Source organism: Ornithorhynchus anatinus, chromosome X1 (genome assembly GCF_004115215.2).
Source record: "Ornithorhynchus anatinus isolate Pmale09 chromosome X1, mOrnAna1.pri.v4, whole genome shotgun sequence".
NCBI lineage: Eukaryota > Metazoa > Chordata > Mammalia > Monotremata > Ornithorhynchidae > Ornithorhynchus > Ornithorhynchus anatinus.
In genome coordinates, this window is record NC_041749.1 from 15,110,264 (window position 1) to 15,128,622 (window position 18,359).

At 40.9% G+C, this 18,359-nt stretch overlaps 1 long non-coding RNA gene across 1 annotated transcript; it reads right to left on the minus strand.

Moving 5' to 3' along the window:
* Positions 1–461: 461 nt before the first annotated feature.
* On the minus strand, positions 462–16,931 carry LOC114806309. The gene is made up of 3 exons (XR_003754337.2): positions 16,859–16,931; positions 14,753–14,961; positions 462–577 (listed from the first exon to the last, which is right to left on the minus strand). It is a non-coding gene; the product is annotated as an uncharacterized LOC114806309 (long non-coding RNA).
* Between the last annotated feature and the right edge of the window lie 1,428 nt (positions 16,932–18,359).

Here is an 18,359-nt window from a genome sequence, read left to right on the forward strand (position 1 = left end):
ACATTATTTGCTGACAGATCCAGCAACTTAAATTGTGAAATGCTCAAAAACAAGAGCTAGAAATAAAGCTGCATTAAACTATCAATTTCCATTTATGAAACCTGACATTTTGGGATATTTTACAAGAATTGAAGCATTCAGAAAGTAACAAAAATTGTGTCAGTCCCAGAAAAAAATAGTCCACTGTTCCTCTTGAAAATCAGAAAAAAAAAGTTCACCCAGAGAAAAGTAGCGCACTCCTCACGCATCCAGGTAGATATTAGGTTTTACCAGGCACTGCTTTTTGCTTCAAAAGTCTCATTTTGGAATATAAGTGGGGAGGGCTAGTGAGGGAAGGGATAAAGAGGAAAATTTCTGAATAACCTTCTGTAAATGCTTCAAAAGTCTCACTTTGGAATATAAGTGGGGAGGGCTAGTGAGGGAAGGGATAAAGAGGAAAATTTCTGAATAACCTTCTGTAAATGCATAGAATTTCAAAAATAGTGAGCTGGGGAATAGAGAGAGAAGCCTGTGGAATAGCCACCCATCTGCAGGATAGCCAAGGTGATTCTTCAGTCCTAGCAGTCTGGGGGTAGTCCTAGAACAGAAAATATAGGTTACCCTCAAGGTATCATACAGCAACAATAATAATAATAATAATAATAATAATAATAATGATGATGGTATTTGTTAAGTGCTTACTATGTGCTAAGCACAGTTCTAAGCACTGAAGTAGATACAAGGTAATCACCTTGTCCCATGTGGGGTTCAGTCTTAATCCCCATTTTACAGGTGAGGTGACTGAACCACAGAGAAATTAAGTAACTTGCCCAAAGTCACACAGCTGATAAGTGGCAGAGCCAGGATTAGAACCCACAACCTCTGACTCCCAAGCCTGGGCTCTTTCCAGTAAGCCACGCTGCCTCTCCGATGTATTTCCTCTTCTATCTTCATCATCATCATCTCCATCAATAAACATGGAGATCTTTCTTTGGCCTGAGTAATATGAAAGGCTCTGTTTTTCCAGCTATCGCTAGTCATTGAGACAATCAGTCAGGCCAACAAAGTCATAAGACCAATTCTTCCTTTCTGGCTTCAGGTTGGAGATAGATGAATTTCAGCCTCCTCTTCCATTAGACTCATAAAGCAATAGGGGGTGAGGCTTCAGCTGGCACCTACAAATTCTCTGGAGGAAATGAAGAACCAGAAGAGGTTCAGAAGGGGACTGCCATCCACTACCAGGATGGACACAAGAAATATCTTTCTCTTCCTTGTGAAGGAAAAGCTTTTTGGTGGACAGGTGGTTCAAGAGAAGATTTCGGAATTATCTGATTCTGCAGATGAACTTTTGCCGTTTTAACTCTGTTTTAAGGGGTTGAGTACCACTTAAGGACTCTGAAGTCAGAGACAGGTTGAAGAATTGAAAAATATTTCTGATTCCATGTGTGGGCAGGGGATGGTGCCCCATAGGGAGGCTGAGCTTAATGTTCACTTATAGCACAAATTTATCTTCTACCTACCCCACTGCTTAGTACAGTGCCTGGCACATAGCAAGCATTTAACAATTACCACAGTCATTATTATTATATATAGCTATCCTTGTCTTAGGGAAAAACACCACCTTGGGATTTCTTTTTCACTGAGGTTTCATCGTTGCTACTTGAATATCCATATGTTAGGAATAAAGCAATTCTTCCCTCCTGGTGATCTGTAAAGAAGTGGGCCAAAGCAATTCATTTCCCAGGTTGGAATTACCTGTTCTGTGCCAAACCCGCATGTGTTACACCGCGGGGCAGTGGGTAGGAAGAGGTGAGTAGTAAATCTGTTCAGGTTTTGCACAGTATTATCAATGAAGCACACAGTTCATTCCTCAATATACAGTCTTCCCGTTTTTTTCAGTTCCTTGAAAAATGTTACAAGAGCTTTTGACTGCACTACAGAAACTTTCACATATTATGTGTGGAAAAAAATGAGCAGAAACTCTCAGTTGAAGGTTCTGGTTATTTAAAAATAACTTTTCCATCCCTTTGTGTCTGGATTGACATGTGTAAAGAATAAATCATTCCTTTTCTGGCATATTCCTCTTTCTTGTTTGCTTTGCTCATCTTCAAAAGGCCTAACTGCATCTCTGGCATCTCGAACTCTTGGGCTTGAGGCTCATACCTACTCCTTCCTCTTCAGCAATCTCGAGTCCCATCTGATAACTACAAGATACAACTTTATATTCCTGTTTAGGGCCAAACTTCAAAACAGTACCATAAATACAGCAGACCAAGTAACCTTTCCCACTGCCATCCCCTGCCCACATATGGAATCAGAAACATTTTTCAATTCCTCAACCTGTCTCTGACTTCAGAGCCCTTAAGTGGTACTCAACCCCTAGAGTTAAAAGTTCATCTGCAGAATCAGACAATTCAGAAATCTTTCTTTTGAACCACCTGTCCAACAAAATGTTTTTCCTTCACAAAGAAGAGAAATGCATTTCTTGTGTCCATCGGAGGATTACTAGAGTGAATAAATTCTACTGATTTTAAACAGGTTTTATGGAGAAATTACAGAGAGCAGGGAGGATTTCTTAAACATTTCCAGAGTTGTTGAATTGAACTATCTCTTGATTTGGGGGAATGAAATAGCCTATGAAGGATTTAATAAGAACCTGATCAAATTAAATAGGTTTAAGGCATGAAACTGCATATGTACAGTCCTCTAGGGTACAGAAACTCTACACAAACACTTCTCTGAAAAGTACCTTACTAGCAGGCCTCTCTGTAGACTAAGCCTGGTTTCTTCAAACTGAACCATTTAAAATGATCATTTTAGGGAAAGGAATGTTTCTGAACTGTAGAGGCATTTTCATATTCCCATTCACCTGTTAGTCCAGAAGCAATCAAACATAGTCAACCAGCTTGACAAAGAGGGTGATTTTCCATCTGGTATCTGGCATAGGTCATTCTTCTATAAAGTAATCGCCTTATGGTCATGTTGATTATTTATGATTTCTAATCTCTGTTGTCCAGAACCTCTCCGAGAGTAAACTCCCATCTTTGCTCAGATATGCCTTTCTTCTCTCAATCATTCAGTGAGTGGTATTTATTGAGTATCTGTGGTGTGCAGAGCACTGCATTAAGCATTTGAAATTTGCTAGACATGTTGCCTGCCCAGACTTATTAAGATTGCCAATTTTTTTTGTAAATGGTATTTGTTAAGTGCTTAATATGAGCCAGGCACTGTACTAAGCATTTGGGTAGTTACGATATAATCGAATTGGACACTGTCCCTGTCCCACATGGGCTCTCTCCACTATGCCATACTACTTCATCTAGATCCAGTGGCTTCATATCAGAAAGATATGTAGAGAAGCAACAGGGCCTGGTGGAAAAGAGCCTGGGTCTAAGAGTCAGAGAAGACTTGTGTTCTAGTCCTGGCTCCTCCACCACTTTGCTGTGTGATCTTGAGCAAGTCATTAATCTTTTCTTTGTCTTAGTTTCCTAATCTGTAAAGTAGAGATAAAATTCCTGTTCTGCCTCCCACATAGATGGTAAACTCTTTGTGGGATGGGTACTGTCCGATCTGTAACTACCCGAGTGCTTAATTCAGTGCTTTTAAAAAATAACGTGTTGTTATTATTATGACTAATAATAATAATAATTATGGTTTTTGTTAAGTGCTGACTTGTGCTAATGACTGTACTAAGCACCGGAGGAGATATAAAATAATTGGGTTGGACATGTCCCACTTAGGGTTCCCAGTCTCAATCCCCATTTTACAGACAAGAAAACTGAGGCACAAAGAGGTTAAGTGACTTGTCCAAGGTAACAAAGCAGACAAGTGTGTCTGTGCCTGTGTCTGTGTGTAGAAGTACCTGTTTACTTGCTTTGTTCTGCTGTCTGTCTCCTCCTTTTAGACTGTGAGCCTGTTGTTGGGCAGGGATTGTCTCTGTTGCCAAACAAGCACTTAGTACAGTGCTCTGCACACAGTAAGTGCTCCATAAATACGAATGAATGAATGAATGAATGAATGAATGAATGAATGAATGAACAAGTGGTGGAGCCGGAACTAGAACCTAGTTCTAGCTCCTTCTGACTCCTGGGCCCTACATACTCTATCCACTAGGCCATGCTGCTTCTCATATTAAGTGCTTACAGTGTGCTTGGGACTATACTAAGCACTGGGGTAGATGCAAGCTAATCAAATTGGACACAGATCATGGCCCACCTGGGGGGCTCACACTCTAAATAGGAAGCAGTAGGATTTAATCCCCATTTTACAGATGAGGTAACTGAGGCACAGAGAAGAGAATAAATAAAATACTATTGAAGAGAAGTTACATGACTTGCCCAAGGTCACATAGCAGACAAGTGGCAGAGCTGAGATTAGATCTCAGATCCTCTGGACTCTCAGACCTGGGCTCTGTACATAAGGTCACACTGCTTCCCAGTGCTTGGCACATAGGTAGCACTTAACTGCTGTTAACAATAGCAATTATAACAATAACAATAAATTCTATAAAGCACTTTTAGTCTCATAGATCATAGTCCTGGGTAAGTAGACAAGTATTTTTAAGCTTTCATCTTCAAGAGAACAAGTTCACTTGTGAAAAAACTCCTCCTGTTTTATTTTTCCTTTAGTGTGCCCTATGATGTTCCCATTGAAATGGAAGAAAGATAGGCAGAAAAAAAAACCCATCAGCATTAGTGCATAGTTGATTCATGCAAAGAATCCCGTGTCATAGATTGAAACAGAAAAAGGAAGTATTCGTAAAATAAATTAGCCTTTGGATGCTGAAAACATTTGACTCAAATGTGAATTATTTGATTTTTTCAATAATAAATATCATGCATTTGAAATACAAACCAAGCAGATAGCTCTACCCAATGCGGAAATGCCCATGTTAAAAAATGGTTCAAATTCAATTTTTAAAAATCCAGATGCCTCCTAGGTAAACATTCAGATGAGCTTTAACTTTTTTCAGTCTGGGAAACAATAATATGTAGGCTGAAAAACAGAGTTCCAAAAATGCCTAAGGGGCAAACAGTTGTTTAATGAGATAAAATGAGATGCAGCCTAATAAAGAGACTTTCCAAATGTAATGGTAGCTCAATTATGGGACTTAAATAACACTAGCTCAGAAATCTGCGTATCTGGGATTAGCAGGACAGAGTAGGGTTTGCCCACAACCCCTCCCCACGCCTCATAGTACAACCAAAGGAAATAAAGAGATTTGGGCATCAAGAACCCAATTATACCCCTCCAGCAAGAAAACCCATATTATTTCATTGAATGGTCAAGCAGCATCTGGTCTGGAGAAAGGATTACAGATCCAGATTTCACATTTCTCCAATGCAACGTACTGCAGTCACGAATTGCATTCTGATACCTTCTTAATGGTTTCTTTTTGAAATATAAAATGGTCAAGACTTTAAGGATGAGATGCAGTTACTCCATGGAGGTGAATTAGACCCACTGAGAGGAGTGGCTCATATTTCCCACCGTCTCATTTCTTTCCCAATCACTCAGTCAGTCACAGATACCAATCAAAAGAGCTTGGCCTTGGGAGTCAGAGATCGTGGGTTCTACTCCCGATTCTGCCACTTGTCAGCTGTGTGACTTTGGGCAAGTCAACCTCTCTGTGCCTCAGTAACCTCATCTGTAAAATGGGGGTGAAGCCTTTGAGCCCCACGTGGGACAACCTGATTACCTTGTATCTACTCCAGCTCTTAGAACAGTGCTTGGCACATAGTAAGTGCTTAACAAATATCATCATTATTATTATAATTATTATCATTAATTAGGTACCTGGTGAAAAGGAAGGATACATGCCAGACTCCTTGAAGGAGTCCATAATTCAAGTACAGATCTGTAATTTACTTACATTAATGTATATCTTCCCTGCTAAACTTGTTGAGTTCATGGACCAATTCTGTTATACTGTACTCTAGTATACACTACTAGTATATGATAAGTATATTGTACTTACTACAGTGTTCTGCAGAAAGTAAGTGCTCAATTAATATGAATGACAGATTAATAGACACAACTACAGCCTCTGAGGACTTTTCTGTTTCAGATCACCATCCCTGAGTCATGCATAGTGATCCCGGCTCTTAGACACATGGAAATAGCCCATACACCACCGTAAAGACAGGCCTATGTAGAGGAAGCAACTGAGAGATTCAGAGCTACTCATGGAAGTTCAGAGTGGCAGGCCAGTGCCTGGAAGTGGCCAAGGCATGTAGAAGTGATGGCAGAAGAGTAAGCAGAGCTGGCCCACTGGGGTGAGTGAAAAAACTAGAAGACTTATCAGTCACTTGAGTTGTGATTTTCCTGAATACATTCTGGGATTTTCAGTAGCTGACAAAATGGAGCCCTGAAATAATGGATGAACTGAATAAGCTCTGTGGCCTAATGGTAAAAACACAAAGAGGCTTGAGTATTCAGAGAACCTGCGTTCAATTCCCAGCTTTACCACCTGAATGTTGTGTGATCTTGGGCAAGTTATTTAACTTTGTTGTGTTCCTGTTAACTCATCTGTGAAATAGTCATACTTAGACTGGAGCTTCAGGTGAGACAGGGACGATGTCTGACAATTACCTTATATTTACCCTGCTTTTAGTACAGTGCTTGACGTAAGTAACCCTTAACAAATACCATAATAATAAAGGTGGTAATAATAATAATTATTAGTATTATTAAGAATCATGAAAGGAAATGAAAGAAGAATAATCTAAATGAGTTGATGAGTCTTTTTTCTCTTCCTGATGTGAGTTGCCAACCCCTTCCCCACCCTATAGGGAATAGGAGGCCAGCCACCATATCTAAAATTCTCATCTACTTATTTTACTTTTGCCCAATGCTTTCCAAACAGTAAGCGCTCAATAAATAATATTTAATGAATAAAGAACGTCTCATCATTTTTTTTGTGAGAAATGACTTGAGATCCAGAAAATTTCTGGCAATGAACTGCAGTTTGGATAGATAGTACTGTCTCACACTTTAAGGCGATCAGCAAAGCAACATTCAGCATATACTGCTGCAAGGCTGATTAGGATTCTGGTGAATGACTCTCCACAATTAGGATGTGATTTTAATTAGTTTAGATATCAGTGAGATAAGCCCCAGCAGCTTTTAAATGTCACTGAGTATCCCAGAAGGCTAAGGGTGTCTCACCTTCTTTCTTGCTTCATCCTAAGGGCCTCAGGGAAACCAAGAAAAAACCCAAGAAATATCAACGACTGCAGGATACTCTGGTCACCCACGCTAATCAGAATTGGGTCTGTTAAGTGTCTCACTGACTTACATTACTAAGACTACTTAAAGAAGTTCATTTCAATAGATTCATGAAATTACCCACTAAGGGCATATGTAACATTTAGCACACTGTTCAACACAATGCAGGAGGGTTCACCAGTCAATCAAAATAGGCTACCTTGTGGGCTATTTTGCCGCATGTGCAACTCTGTCAGCAGGATTTTGAGGAACACAATGAAGGAGGCCATCAGGGCAATAATTAGTTGACTAGTAGATCAGTGAACTGTAAACCCTAGTTACGTCTACTTATTTTTTAAAAAAGAAAAGATTATCCTCATTCAAAATACCCAGAGTTCCAGTGAAATCTGGCTTTTGAAGGGTTCCGGAGGGATGGAAACAGGGCTCGGACCATTGTTTCAGTAAAGTCGTGTTTCGAACAGGATGCAGAAGACAGTAGGATGAAAAAAGTGGGGCCTAGTGGAAAAGCATGGACCTGGAAGTCAGAAGATCTGGGTTCTAATCTTAGTCTGCCTCTTGGCAACTGTGTGACCTTGGATAAGTCACTTCACTTCTCTGTACCTCAGTCTCCTCATCTGTAAAATGGGGATTAAATCCTCCCTCTGAGACTTACTTAGACTGAGAGTCCCTGTGGCATAGGGACTGAGTGCAACCTGATTATCTGCCATCTCCCCTAGCTCTTAGAACAGTGCTTGACATATAGTATATAAAAAAGGAAGACTAATCCAACCTGTGAAACAATTTGGGTGAAGGCTGCATGGCTCAGTGAAAAGAGCATAGGCTTAGGACCAGGTCATGGGTTCTGAAGGGAATCCTGTGTTACTGTGAGCTTTCTTAGCTCCTTCTGGGCAGGAATTTTGAGCATTTTGAGCATGTCTACAAACTGTGTTATACAGTACTCTACCAAATGCTTAGAACAGTGTTCTGCACACAGTAAGTGCTCAATAAACATTACTGATTGATCTGCACACAGTAAGTGCTCAATAAACATTACTGATTGATTGGAAGTAGTGTTGTGTAGGGGAATGAGAACAGGTGTGGTAGTTGGAAGACCCAGGATATACTTCCAGCTCTGGCAATGGTTTGCTGTTTGGTCTAGTTTTTCCTTCCATCACAGAAATGTTGTGAGAACAAAATTATAAAAGGTGAAATAGAGGCAAAGTAAATGTGGAAATAAAAGTGCTATTTTAAAAAGCAAAGGTATTCTTTCTAAATACAGCTGAGTTGACACTGACAAAACTTAGTTACAGTATTTATTCAGTACTTACTATGTTCCTCACTCAAAGAGAAATCAATTTGGAAGCCAAGAATTGCTTGTTTGCAAGAGTAGATCCTTCTTAGAGAATACTCCCATTTGTAGGAAGGGCAAAGAAATTTTAGCAGACAAAATGAAGGTAATTTTACCTTTAATTCCACTATTTAGCCAATATAAATCTCCTCTGCTTAAAGCTAATTCCAGCATTTTAAAGATCAAAGACTCTCAAGCAGGTTGATTGGCTTCTAAATTCGGATTTGCATTGCTAATCTCAACCATACAGACTGAAAAAAGAACTCTACATTGGGTACAGAGATGTTCCAAGTTGTTCATTTTCAACCTCCATTCAAGCAAAAACAATAAATCCAGCTTTGATTACTGTAGATCCTGATGGCAATGTTTGAAAAAATAATTGCATGTGCTTAAAAGGGTCTGACTACCTATAAGTGGGTTGTCTGATACTGCATTAATTTTGAGGTGATAGTGTTCCACCTGTTTAAGGTTACAGGCTTGAGTTATTTTTGAGGGAAAATGCTCTATCTCTACTTTTGAGACACCTCAAAGTAAATCTTTTATACATGATATCTCATATCCTAAATAAAGGGTATTTTTTATAAAACACATGCTGTGAAGAAGCTGTACCCTCACATTTGAGGATACTTTCCAAGTGCTTAGTGTGGTAAGCCCAGAACAAGCTGCCTTTTTAATGACTGTTTGTGATCCCACAGACATCAAGAAGGAAGAGACTTGCGAAGCCACTGATGGGCTCTACCTGAGACAGGTGATTGTGGGCCTGGCCTGTGGGGGCGGAGTATGTAGTGACTGCTATGTAGAGCCACAAGTGCCATGCCCAAGGCAGATAAAAGGCAGCTGCTTTGAATTGTGGGGTATATGCAGAAGCAGCAAGAGAGGGGCTATCCAGAGAAGTAGAAGCAAGAAGAGAGCATGCTCATAGCAGCACTCAGAAGGCAGCAACAGTTGGAAGTGGAAGGAAGAAGCATTGGCAGAATGGACTCCTTTGAGCAGAGACTGGTATTGGACCTGGAGTGAGTGTGTGGATGTGTCATTCCCTTGCTTGTGGGTAAAACTAAATAAAAAAACTTATCACTGTAACCTTGGTGATCAGAGGTGTGGTTTGACTTCTACTTCATGTCATCAAGGCTCCCCCAGTTCAGGAAGGTCCTGGTTGGTAGAAGGGTGGCTGGTGGAGGGCTTATAACAGTTAATGCTCTGCATACAGTAAGTACTCAATATATATGAATGAATGTGTGATGTAGACTTGGGAATACATCTGATGGAAAATGTATTGTATTTGATTCCTGAATACATTGATTGAAGGACCAAATGACAAGCTGCTTGAGAAGCAGTATGACCTAGAGGAAAGAACCTGGGCATCAGAGGAGTTGGGTTCCAATGCTGGCACTGCTGATTACCTGCTGTGTGACCTTGGACAAGTCACTTCACTTCTCTGTGCCTCAGTTTTTTTCATTTGTGAAACTGGAATGAAATATCTTTTCTCCTGCCTACTTAAGTTGTGAACCCAACATGGGGCAGTGACCTTGACCTTGTCCAATCTAACTTGTATGTTTAGACTGTGAACTTGTCACTGGGCAGGGATTGTCTCTATCTGTTGCCAAATTGTACATTCCAAGTGCTTAGTATAATGCTCTGCACATAGTAAGTGCTCAAAAAACTCTTGAATGAATGAATCTACCCCAAAGATTAGAACAGCCTTTGATCCATAGCATGTGCTTTACAACTACCATTAAAAATAGACATCTATGTAGAGATCTTCAACCTCTTTAATAATACCATTAGCAACACTATCTTGAACTGAGGAAAGGGAGGGGATTTACTACTAGTTCTCTGTCCCCATTTGTCACAGAACAGCTGAAAACTATTAGATTAAGGTTGTAGCACTTTCTTCCTACAAGTTGATTTCTGCTGGCCCAGCCTCTACTTAATCAGGGTTTTCCTCACTCACAGTTGCTGTCCAGAACTGCTGAAACATTTGTCGTGATCAGAAGTTCAGAAATGTCTTCTTGAAATCATGGAAAAATTGACAATTCCCTTGGGTTTAATTAATACCCTTCATTCAGAAGAATGGAGTTAACATTCCCCCAGCTCTGTTCTTCAGAGAGAACATGTAAAATTTAGTTTGGAGAAAGTTCGCAGACACGTGATTTCCCCTGGTGTCTGAAGCCTTCTCAAGTTGGTCTCTTCCAGGGCAGGACAAGTATCAAAAATCTTATTAACAGGTTCCCCTAAAATCAGTATGCCCAGATCCTACTGCACCTCCTACCATACTTTCCATGTAGACATACTAAATAGCAAGAGTACTTTTTAGTACTCCATCAGCCCCTGCTTCTAGAGGACTGGTTCCTCTAAACTTGGGGATGAATTTCTTATCTTCCCCCACTATCCTCTGTAGCTTATCTTTCTAAAGTCAGTTTGGGAACCTATTTCAATTCTCTTAAAATATCCCTACATCTAGGGGAACTACAGTGAAGCAGCTTTCATTTGAAATATGCAGCATTTCACACCAAGATAACTGAATGGGAACCTGCTGCAAGGTACCTTAACCTAAGGGAATTATCAATCCAGGGCCCATCATACTCTCCAGGCAAGAAGATTTGATGTTCATTCTGGGCAAGCCTCACCTACAACTCCAGTCTCTCCACTATTGAAAGCCTTCAAAAAAGCTCAAATCTGTGAAAAAACCTAGACTCTTTCCAGAAATCCTGTAAGGTGGGGCCTGTTTTATTAAAGATAATAATAATGGTATTTGTTAAGCACTTACTATGTGCCAAGCACTGTTCTAAATAGTGGGGATACAAGGTAATAAGGGTACATACAGTCCCTGTCCCACAGGTGGTTCACAATCTATAAACACATGTTACAGATGAGGTAATTAAAGCACAGAGAAGTGAAGTAACTTGCTCAAGGTCATACCCCAGACAAGTGGAAGAGCTGGAAATAAAACCCGTGACCTAATTCCCAGGGCTATCCTCTACCCATTATCCTATTCTGCTTCTGTTTTAAGAATGTATGAAGCTTCTCTTCCTGTTGGCTTATTCAAACCCCTCCTCCTCAATTTCTCCCGAACTGACTTCTCCTCCACTGGTTCAGGTGGGTTTCAGGTTAATGATGGGCACAAATTGAACCTTCTTGTTCAAGCACGGAAGCTGATGGAGCAAGTGTCTCTGTAGGTAGGTGAACAGCATCTTTTCCTGTAAGCACTGTGTTGATAGTCCTTTCAATAATAATAATGTTAAGTGCTTACTATGCACCAGTTGCTGGGCATATAGTATCTAGCTGGGCTACATATAAGAAAATCAAGTCAGACACAGTTCCTGTCCCAAATGAGACCTACAGTCTAAATGGGGGAGAGAACAGCTTTTTAATCACCACTTTAAATATGGGGAAATTAAAGCAAGAAAAATTGTGATCTACTCAGATCTTACAACTGGTATGTGGTAGAGCCAGAATGAGAATCCATCAGGTCCTCTGACTCCCAGGCTCATACTCTATTAAGCTTCTCTGCTTTCCTTTTAATAACCAATTATGATTCTTCTCATCCTGCTATCTAAGACTACTCCCACTATATTTATATAGAACTTTAGTAAGTCCCTCTAAGTGGGCAGGGAACACATCTACCAACTGTTATATTGTACATTTCCAAGTGCTTAGAATGGTGCTCTGAACACACTACATGCTCAGTAAATATAACTGGTTATTTTCATCATATGAAGTTTATATGAAGTTTTTATGAAGTCTTCTCTGTCTCCTCCCCATCTCCCTCTGCAAGGGCATTTAACTACCTGTCACAGCAGTAAGCACAATAAGTTTAACACACGTTTTTGGAAGAGCAGAACTGGTAGAAAAGCATGGTATGTTAGTGCTTTATTCCTCTTCTAGTAGAGGCTACGACTTCCGTAACAGAAGAAAATTCTCCAACATTGTTGTGCTTTTTCCATTTTCTCCAGTGTGAATATTCTCAAGTTTTCCCTCTTTTTTTCTTTACAGTGAAAGTTTTAGGAAGTTTATATAAATTAATAAAATCCTGGGTTCTATGAAGCAAATCTAGCTTTGAACATGCTTTTATTGATCTTTCAGGTAAATCTACTGTGAATGTTAGGAGCCAAGCCCAGATCACTAACTTCAAACAGAATTGGAGGTACCTGTAGAGAGTTATCCTGGCAGACAGGCTTTCACTAAAGCCAGCAGAGCAGAGGTGAGGATAAGAATGTTGCTTAATTAACATTTCAGATGTGTTTCAGGTTGAGTGATTTAAGGTAGCTTAAACTATCCCTGTTGTATACTGGAGGGTATCATTTTTCAACTCTATTTTACAGATGTAATCAATCTGTTCCTAATAACAGCACACATTAGCATAGGGAAAGTTTTCTATGTATTACAGAACAACAAATTTCCTTTTGATTTGCATAAACCAGTTGTCCTGCTTGAGATATAAACCATTTTCCTTTAGCCAACATAAAATCAAAAACATTCTGTCATGGGGTTGGGGGGGAGGGGGAGATAGTGGCTTAATCTTAGTAGGATGAAGCGAGTGAAAAGTCTGCAAAGAAAATGATATTGGGTTTATGAAAATCACCACTGAGAAAACAAAGGGGTTATAAAACAAGGCCAGATTCAGAAACATGATTATTACTAGAGAGTATGCTGCAATCACCTAGATGGTTGAGCAGCGGTGGTTCCCTTATCTGTAATTTATCAGTCATTTATTGAGCACTTACTGTGTGCAGAGCATTGTACTAAGCACATGAGAGCACAACATAAGAATTAATATTTAAGTGCTTACTATGTGCCAAGCACTATTCTAAGTGCTGGGGGGAGACAAGGTGAGCAGGTGTTTCCATGTGGGGCTCAAAATCTTAATCCCCATTTTACAGATGAGGTAACTAAGGCACAGATAAGTGAAATGACTTGCCCCGAGTCACACAGCTGACAAGTGGCAGAGCCAGGATTAAAACCCATGACCTCTGACTCCCAAGCCCGGGGTCTTTCCACTGAGCTATGCTGCTTCTCTGGTAGAGTTGGTAGTAAGAGTTGGTAGACATGACCCCTGCCCACAGTGAGTTTATGGTCTAGAGGGGGGAACAAATACTAATGTAAATATATATTATGGATATGTATATAAATGCTGTGGGGATGAGGGAGGGGTGAATAAGGCTGCAAATCAAATTGCAAGAGTGACGCAGAAGGGAGTGGGAGAAGAGGAAATGAGGATTTAGTCAGGGAAGACCTCTTGGAAGATATGTGCTTTTGATAAAGCTTTGAAGGTGGGGAGAGTGAGTGTCAGATATGAAGAGGGAGGGCATTGCAGGCCAGAAGCAAGACATGGGTGAGGGATAAGTGGTGATATAGATGAGATTGAGATACCGTGAGTAGGCTGGCATTAATGGAGTGAAGTGGGTTGGTCTGGGTCACAGTGGGAAATCAGATCAGTAAGGCAGGAGGGGTCCAGGTGATTGAGTATTTTAAAGCCTACTGTAAGAAGTTTGTTTCCAGAGAGGGATGAGAAACAACTGGAGATTCTTGAGGAGTGGGAAAACATGAACTGAATGGTTTTATAGAATAATCTGGGCAGCAGAGTGATTTATGGACTGGAGTGGGGAGAGATAGGAGGCAGGAAGGTATACCCTTTGAGTGGGGATGGGTTTGAAGCTTGGCATAGATAGTGGGGTAGAGCAGAGGCAGACTGAACCATGCAAAATTTATTCTATATGGCAAATTGCACTTCCCTTTTGGGAGGAATACACCTATTTTAGTTACGCATACATGGCTAATTGAACTTCCCTCTCGGGAAATATGTACTTATTTAAGTTTGGTGCCCTTCACCCTATGTTGCCTTGTGTCCATCCAAACTGAAGACTTTCCACTCGGGAGAAATTCCCTTATGTATTACTTGCACGTGGTGAAGCATCCAGCTCTCATCCATGAGTGCTTCCCACATGTGGAAAGGAATTCACTTATACTTTACCCACAAGTGGCAGAGTGCCTAACTTACTCAAATAGGAGACTCACTTGTCCCTCGGCTCCTTACTTGGTGCAGACAGAGCAGGCATCCCACACTCTGGGCAGGGGTGACATGCAACCAGTTGCTGTATGTCTCAATCCACTGCACAGAACATCAAAGGCAGCAGGTATTTATCACCTAACCATTTAGGCCATTCAGGCTTAACGTTTCTGCATGCCCAATTTCTGTCCTTCCTCAATGCTCCTCCCTACCTTATTTGGTTGGCACGGTGGCACGGTGGCATTCCTGGCTTGGGGTGTCTAGTGGTTTCGGTTGTGGGGGTGGTGTCTCGCTTGTGCTTCCAAGGTCTGCTTGGCTAGCTCGGGTCATCACGAGATAGCGTTTGACCTTGAGATGGTGGTGTCTTGGTTCACCTTGGAGCAGGAGGTAAACAGGAGGCTGATGCAGTAATCAAGATGGGCTAGGATAAATCCACAAATTAACATAGTAACAGTTTGGAGAGGAAAGAGCTGCTTTTAGTGATGTTGTGAAGGTTGAATTGACAGGATTTGGTCCTCTGCACACAGTAACTGTGCAATGATTACCACTGATTGATGGAAAGAAAAAATACTGAGACAGATGAACTCTCTTTCTCTCTCTTTCTCTCTCTTTCTCTCTCTTTCTCTCTCTTTCTCTCTTTCTCTCTCTTTCTCTCTCTTTCTCTCTCTTTCTCTCTCTTTCTCTCTCTCTCTCTCTCTCTCTCTCTCTCTCTCTCTCTCTCTCTCTCTCTCTCTCTCTTTCTCTCTCTTTCTCTCTCTTTCTCTCTCTTTCTCTCTCTTTCTCTCTCTTTCTCTCTCTCTCTCTCTCTCTCTCTCTCTCTCTCTCTCTCTCTTTCTCTCTCTCTTTCTCTCTCTCTTTCTCTCTCTCTTTCTCTCTCTCTTTCTCTCTCTCTTTCTCTCTCTCTCTCTCTCTCTCTCTTTCTCTCTCTCTTTCTCTCTCTCTCTCTTTCTCACACACACACTGACCATTTTTAACAAGGGATTAATCAACAGTAATCGTCACATATAAAACATAGCATTACCAAAAGATACAAAGGAAAATTCACTTTTATCTGGGTAGAATTAGCATTAAAGTTTTCTGAACTATGAATTTTCAGGGACTCAGTGTCACAATGTAATTTTGAATAGCTCAAACAAAAGTAGATCTTTCTTTTCCTTGAGAAGCAGCGTGGCTCAGTGGAAAGAGCACGGGCTTTGGAGTCAGAGGTCATGGGTTCGAATCCCAGCTCAGCCACTAATCAGCTGTGTGACTTTGGGCAAGTCACTTAACTTCTCGGTGCCTCAGTTCCCTCATCTGTAAAATGGGGATGAAGACTGTGAGCCCCATGTGGGACAACCTGATTCCCCTGTGTCTACCCCAGCGCTTAGAACAGTGCTCGGCACATAGTAAGCGCTTAACAAATACCAACATTAATTTTCCTTCATCACCACTGATGTATGGGGGTTATGGAAGTTTTTTTAAATGGTATTTGTTAAACACTTTATTCCAGGCACTATTCTAAGCACTGGAGTAGATAGAAGCTAATCAATTTGGACAGTTCATGTCCCACATGGGGCATTTCCAATGGGCATATCTCCATTTTACAGATGAGATAACTGAGGCACAGAGAGGTCAAGTGACTTGCCCAAAGTCACACAACAGGCAAGTGGTGGAGCTGGGATTGGAACTTCTGACTCCCAGGCCCAGGCTCTGTCCACTAAGCCACACTGTTTATCTGTTATGATAATCGGGAGATTAGTTGATCATGGATTTTGATGCCCAAGAAACCTACCCTAATTCAACATGTCATGGTTTCTTTTATCCAATTTGCTATATCTCTACAGCAAAAGTGAAGGGAAGCACAGAATAATAGCCTTCAGTTGTTAGAACTGACCTCACTAATATCAGTTTACCCAGACCTCATTTCCTTTTTTTCTTTTTTTAATGGTCTGGGAACTTGGTCCCAAATTGATGGGTTATTTAACTTTGACTCTTAATTGGGTGGACACAGTCTCAATATAACACAGCTCTAGTAGAAGTAATGGCAAATAAAACTATTTTCAGTATACAAAATAAAAATGTTGTAATTTTCCTACATAGAAATTTTCTCTATAGAAGATAAAGCAAGGATGATACCTTTTTAAATTAAATTACCTCCTTACTGGGTTTTGTATAGTTGTTTTCAGCCCAAATATTTTGTCTCAGCATTTTATAAGGATTTGTGTTTGTGTGTGTTTCACGTCAAGACCAGAGGCAAAGTCATATTTAAGTATATATTTAGCCCCCAGTATATTTAAGTATAAGTATATTTAAGAATAGGTATATTTTTTAACCTTTACCTTTAACATCTGACACTGCTTTTCTTGTTGCTATGAGGAGAACCTGGAAAACACATTCTGTAGTAAGATGGGAGAAACAGGACATATTATTAAAACATGAGGCAAGCAGCACAAGGCAATAGTGAATACAAAACAAAGCACAGCTTTTTTTGTGCATACTGTGGCTAGAATTGTATGTCTTGAATTGGCCCTTTCAGCCACAAGCAGATTAATAGATGACCTTCACCTTGTGATATATTCTTCAAATACAAAGTACAACTATGTAACTATATATTCAAAACCTGTGGCATAAATGTTTAGTGCAGGGGCTGGTAAAATGTGAATTTTCCATAAAAATTAACAAATCAAATTTAATATGTCTTCTTAAAAGGATTCCCCAGAGACAGCCAATTTCAAGAACGCTCATCCTCTTAATGTAATTATCATCATTGATATTTATTGAATACCTACTGTAAGGAAAAGCATGAAATTAAGCAAATGGTAGAACCTAATAGACATTAAAGACATGGGTTCTGCCCTCAAGGATTTTATAAGGTAATGAGGTGATAGGCAGAACCAAATAATTTACAAAAAGAGAGAGCTGAGGGAAGATCTAGAAATGCAGCTGATCGCAGTATGGAAAAACAAATAAATGAGGAAAATTGTTAGAGCGCACGAATCATTTCTTGCATGCGTGCTAAGGATCGCTGAGTGTTCAAAAGTGCTGAGGGAAGTATTGGAATGCCTTAACCTGGGAAATGAAGTGCTTCCTGGAGGAGGTGGGATTTTAAGAAGGCCTTAAAAATGGGAAGAACTGCGGTCTAGTTCCTTATGGAGAACTGACCCTGCCATAATTGTACCCCTCTGCAGAAATGCCAACCTCACCAGTGTTTTTTCAATCTAAAGCTTGATTTATGGCCATTAGTTCTTCTGACACAGTTGGCAGAGGTGCAAAATGATTGCCCCCTCCTACCTCACTTCAGTAAGGTAAAACCATAGGCTTACATTCTTAGCTACATTTTTTTTTACTTTCAAGATAAGCCCATGAAAGATAGAAAGCATGATCTATTTAGCTGGAATTGGGCTCCTGGCCATTCTTGGTCTCCTTTGCAGGTTTCTCCTCCCCCTCCCATCCGCCCCCCTCCCCCCCCCCCCCCCCCCCCCGCCGCTCGGGCCCGGGAACATTGCGCTCCCCTTCTCGATCCTGGGGACATTGTGCTCCCCTTCTCGGCCCCAAGGACATTGTGTCCTCGGGGGACATTGTGTCCCCCTGCTCGGGCCCGGGGACACTGTGCTCCCCAACCGCTCCCCCACTCTGCCTGAGGCGGCCATTTTGGGAAGGCCTCACTCCCTCTTCCCTCTTGAGGTGATTCATCTCTCCCGTCCCCGCCCCGGGCGACGACGTCCTTGCTCTCACCATGTTACCTTACCTTAGCCGCTGCCTACGGCCGCCACCCACCCCGGACAACCTCAGGACCCCCCCGCTGCCACAGGGTTATTTGGTCATGAGCTCTGGGACTCT